The sequence below is a fragment of the Petaurus breviceps genome, unplaced genomic scaffold, assembly GCF_028583685.1.
Source record: "Petaurus breviceps papuanus isolate PSGF00001 unplaced genomic scaffold, PetGlider_PUasm1.0 90919, whole genome shotgun sequence".
Taxonomy (NCBI): Eukaryota; Metazoa; Chordata; class Mammalia; order Diprotodontia; family Petauridae; genus Petaurus; species Petaurus breviceps.
In genome coordinates, this window is record NW_027187378.1 from 21,683,896 (window position 1) to 21,689,934 (window position 6,039).

A 6,039-nucleotide genomic window follows, 5' to 3' on the forward strand; every position below is an offset into this window, starting at 1 on the left:
GAAGGAAGGAAGGAAGGAAGGAAGGAAGGAAGGAAGGAAGGAAGGAAAAAGAATGGGGTAAGAGAGACAAAGAGAAAAAATCTAAAAAGTAAAGAAAGAAAAGCAGTCATTCTGAGATGCCTGTAAATCTTTCAGGGTTTCAATACAATTTAGATATGTGAAATGTTGACTACTCCATTCCAAATATAACAAAACAAATGGAATTTGTTCAGTTTTATCAACAGATTAAACACATTCAGGAACACAAGGTGCTATTGACAGGACTACAGATCCTTCCAACAAGGTGAACACTTTTTCTGCTACTATAGAAAAGAGCAGCCTGAAGCAGAAAGACTTTCAGGGTCACACTATCTGAGAAAATACCAGCTCTGGAAGGGGAAAATAATATTGCTGGGCATTAAGACAAAATATATTTCTCCAAAAAGTTGGAAATTTTAATCTTCCTATTAGATGAAAGAGTTAAGCATACTTAGAATCATTCTAGCTGGTCTAAATTCCACCATGATTATACCTATGGAAAAGGTAAAAGAAAAATGACTATTGAACTGTTGGTATGTAAAATTTTTAATTAGTCTGTAATTTGGCAGTGTGAAGTTGTGGATGGAGTATTTAGAACCTTGGAGAAAGGAAGAAATGGGTTCAAATCCTGCTCTTGACAAATACTTTCTCTGTGATAATAAGTCATTGAACTAAAAAGTTGCTTATCTTTATCTGTATCAACAACAGGAGTTTTTATACTGGTTATAGATGGTTATAGATCTAGACTAAAATAAAAAATGGCATTATATTATTAAACTGCTCACAGTGTAGACTTGAAATGTGCTACTTAATTATATAGACCATTACTTTTCAACTTCAATGGATCTGTGATTTCATCTGTGTAGGTGCTCCCTACAATGGTGCAGATCACCATGCTCTCTCATCCTGAGCTACTTTGGTTCATGCACTCTGATATATATTCCAAAGGAGATCCATAAAATGTAAGTGATCACTGTAATAAAAAGTAAAACACTTTTTCTCTGATGGGGTTACGCTAAAAATCTCACAGGTTTTGTCTTTAAAAAATGCTAGACCTAGACCTAGAGCTTCACGGCAAAAAACAAGAGTTAAAGAAAAAAAATTAATACTGTGCTCTGTTTTAAAGCACAAGTCTTCTAGAAATAATTTTATTTAACATTCTATATCCGAATATTTCTACTCTAGAGAGAGCAATGTCCAAACAATCCCTCTGCATGCTCTTGGAAATTCTATACCTGAAGACAATTTGAGGTAAGATTATTAAGAATCTGGAACAAGGAAATTGTCACAATATGCTATTAACATTCCATAGCAATAGTCACTACTGAGTTACTTCCTTGATCTTTCCCTTTGCAGATTGCAAGAATTTCTTCCCAATATCTCAAAAATTTTTCCTTAATGGAGAATGATGGATCAAAGCCCAAAGGGGATGGGAAAGGCATGGATTATAAGGATGTTATTGTTCAGTTGTTCAGTCATGTCCAACTATTAGTGACCCCATGGACTATATAGCACACCAGTCCCTTCTATCCTCCACTATCTCCCAAAATCTATCCAAGTTCATGTTCATTGTTTCCATGATAATATCTATTCACCTCATCCTCTGCCATCCCAGATTTCCTTTTACCTTCAATCTTTTCCAACATTAAGATCTTTTCCAAAAAGTTCTGCCTTCTCAGTATGTGGCCAAAATATTTAAGCTTCAGCTTTAGTATTTGACCTTCCAGTGAATAGTCTGAATTAATTAATTTATTTTAAGTATTGATTAATTTGATCACCTTTCTGTCCAAGAGACTCTCAAAGTCTTCTCCAGGACTACAATTTGAAAGTGTTGATTCTGTGGTGCTCAGCCTTACAGTCCAACTTTCAGCCATACATTACTACTGGAATGGTTTTTTGTATCTGCCTCCTTTACAATGCTGCAAATCTCTGTCCATAATTCTTTAGGCACTCTACCAGATTTAATTCCTTAAATTTATTTATCACTTCTACTTTATATTCATAAGGGTTGTTGTTTAGGTCATACCTATGGTCTTATGGTTTTCCCTACTTTCCTCTATTTAAATCTGAATTTTGCAATAAGAAGCTCATGATCTGAGCTATAGCCAACTCCAGGTCTTGTTTAACTCACTGAGTAGAACTTTTCCACCTTTGACTACAAAGTATATAATCAATCTAATTTCAATATTGACTATCTGATGATATCCATGTGTAGTGTTGCCTTTCGGGTTGTTGAAAAAAATGTTTTCTATGACTAGCAAATTATCTTGACAAATCTCTATTAGTCTCTGCCTTTCTTCATCTTGTACTTCAAGGCCAAACTTGCCTATTGTGCCAAGTATATTTTGATTTCCTTTTGCCTTCTAATGTGACTAATGTGATTTTTTAAAATCTTGTTTCTAGAAGATACTATAGGTCTTCATAGAAGTGATCAAATTTGGTCTTTTTGGCATCAGTGATTGGAGCAGAGACTTGTATTACTTTGATGCTGAATGGCTTGTCTTGGATTCAAACAGATATCATTCAGATATTTCTGAGATTATACCCTGGTACTGTATTTCACACCCTTTCACTGCCTTATGAGGGCCACACCATTTTTTCCAAGGGATTCTTGCCCACAGTAGTATATGTAGTGATCACCTGAATTAAATTAATTCATTCCCATCCATTTAAGTTCACTGACACTTAAGATGTCAACATTTAATCTTTCTATCTCCTATTTGACCACATCTAGCTTGCCTTGATTAATAATGCAATATTCATCTTTATGGCACAGGACAGGGGTGGAGGACCTTTGGCCTCGAGGCCACATGTGGCCCTCTAGGTCTTCAAGTGTGGCACTTTGATTATATCCAAACTTCACAGAACAAACCCTTTTGATAAAAGGGTTTGTTCTGTAAAGCTCAGACTCAGTCAAAGGCCACACCCAAGCACCTAGAAGGCCACATGTGGCCTGGAGGTTGCAGGTTCCCCACCTCCAATATGGGACTTTCCTTTCCTTACCAGATACATCAGTAACTGAGCTTCCTTTTGATTTTGGCTCATATTCTTCATTAGTTCTGGAGCTACTTGTAATTGTCCTCCATCCTTCCCCAATAGTATGTTGGACACCTTCCACCCTGAGGCGCTCATGTTCCAGTGTCATATCTTTTATTTTTTTAATGCTTGTCCATGGGATTTTCTCGACAAAGAAACTGAAGTGGTTTGCTGCTTTCTTCTTCAGTCATTATCTTTTGTCAGAACCCTCTACTATGACTTGTCTTGGGTAACCCTGCATAGCATAGCTCATAGTTTCATTTAGTTACACAATCTTCTCCTCTATGACATGGCAGTGATCGAGGAGGGGGAGATATTATGAGGTACTCTTTATTATAATTTTAGATTCTACTCTTAATCTATTAACTTGAGATTCATGGAAAAAATCCTTGAAAATTTTTGAGAAAGATAACCTACCTAAGGACACAAGTCTGGAAATATTTTTTAGACCATAGAAATATTTATTTCTGAATATGTCTAGAGAAACAGAAAAGTTGTTAATAAGTCTCTATGATTCCCGCTTCTGTCTTGCAACGCAATTATTTGAAGTATTATACATTTTTATTAATTCTAGGATTAATTTTATGCCTGCTAATTAGCATCAAGATGTATTATTCTAGTTGGTCCAAGATTTGGATTTCTATATTTTTTTCTTCGATACAACAAGTATAGCAAAACAATATGGTAACAAGAAGTATTCTGGATGTTATACCACTATACCAAATACATAACAGTATACCAAATACATTGTCTTGAATCGGTATGCAAAAAGCAAAGAAGTGGATAGAAATAAAATCTACTGTTCAAACATACTCTAGTCTCCAGTTTCTTAACCTGAATGGTAGCTAGAAGTTTCTGAAGAATAACCAAGCTCTCCGAGATCAAAATGGTTCAGTTTAAAGGAAATTAGAACTTTATTCTGCTGGCCAACTGGTAAATAGACAGCCTGATCCCTTTAATTATAGTTATTAAGAATATATAATCTGAATATTTATAGTTGTTCTTCCAACATAGTTATAATCCTTAAGAGATTATATTTTCTACTCTTTGTTCAAACCAACAAATCCTGTCAAATCAAATTTAAAAAACATCCATTAAGCACCTACTTTGTGCCAGGCATAGTGCTAAGTACTTGTCTTGTACTGCAACTACGTCTTTATCTCAAATTCAGTACACACTGAAATTTGAGGATTGTACAATGAGACAATACACCAAAATTCATAGGATGCAGGCAAAGTAATATTTAAGGGTAAATTTATCTCTTTATTTTTTTTATTTTTTAATTAATTTGTTTTCTTTTAGTTTACAGAATTCAATTCCACAATTCCTTGAGTTTCACATTTTGTCCCCCTTCTTCCCCTCTCCCCCATAGCGGCATATAGTCAAGTATAGGATCTGTAAATACTTTCACGTTATACATTAGTCAGGTTATAAAGACAGATTGTATCAGATGGAATGAAAAATGGTAAAGAAGACATAAAACCAAACAACAGAAGGAAAAAGATCAGGTATTTTGCTTCCACCTGGATATAAACTCAGTTCTTTCTAGTTCTTTCTCTGGATGCACATATTTCTCTCCATCATGAGTCTTTTGGGATTGACTTATATCACTGCATTGCTGAGAAGAGTCCAGTCTATCAGAGTTGGTCATCACACATACGTTGTGTCTGTAATTGTGTACAAATTTCTCCTGGTTCTACTCTTCTCACTCAGCATCAGCTTGTATAAGCCTCTCCAGGTAAATATGAAGACTGTCTACTCCTCATTTCTTTTTTTTTTAAATTCAATTTTTAATTTATTCATTTGTTTGTTTCCTTTTAGTTTACAGGATTCAATCCCACAGTTCCTTGAATTTCACATTTTGTCCCCCTCCTTCCCCTTCCCCCCATGGCGTCTTATAATCAAGTATAGGATCTGTAAATACTTTCACATTATACAATGGTCAGGTTATAAGGATGGATTATACCAGCTGGAATGAAAAATGGTTAAGAGGACATAAAATCAAACAAGAGAACGAAAAAGATCAGGTATTTTGCTTCCACCTGGATATAAATTTAGTTCTTTCTAGTTCTTTCTCTTCTTTGCTTTTGCTTTATCTGAGATAAGGATTGCTACCCCTGCTTTTTTTTTTACTTTAGCTGAGGCATGATATATTTTACTCCAGCCTTTTACCTTTACCCTGTGTGTATCCCTCTGTTTCAGATGTGTTTCTTGTAAACAGCATATTGTAGGATTATGATTTCTAATCCATTCTGCTATCCATCTCCGTTTTATGGGAGAGTCTTTTGCATTCACATTTACAGTTATGATTGTTATCTGTTTCTTTCCCTCCATCCTATTCCCTTCCCTGTTAATGTTCATAGTTTTCCTCCCTTCTCCCTTCCCCTCCTTAATAGTTTTCCTTTTGACCACCGCCTCCCTCAGTATTACCTTATCAGCCCCCCTCCCTTTACCTCCCTTTTCCCCTTCTTCCCTCCCTACTAACCGCCCCCAGGCACATCCATCTAGCTAAGCCCCCTCCCCCCCCCCCTTTCCCTCTGAAATGATACTTTTTGCTCTTCTTCTCCATAGAGTCCTATGCTTAACAGGTTGTTATTCCCTCCTTGCACCAGAACCAATGGGGGAAAAGCTCATATGATTCCCATCTCCCTCCCTTCTTTTCCTCTGCTATTCAGTTTTTATGCCTCTTTGTGTGGCAAAATTTACCCTTTTCCACTCATTCATTCCCTTTCTTCCATTGCAGTCCCTTTGTAGCCCTTAATAAGATTTTTAAAAAATCGTCATTTTGTGTATTTTATACTCATACCCTCTACTTGTCTATAACCAGTTTGCTCTTATCAAATAGCAGGGTGTGTATGTGTGTTTTCCTTGTTTACCTTTCTACGTCACTGTTGCATCTCATAATTGGAAGTTGAATTTTACATTGAGTTCTGGCTTTTTTATCAAGAAGGTTTGGGACTTTGTTATATCGTTGAATGACCATCT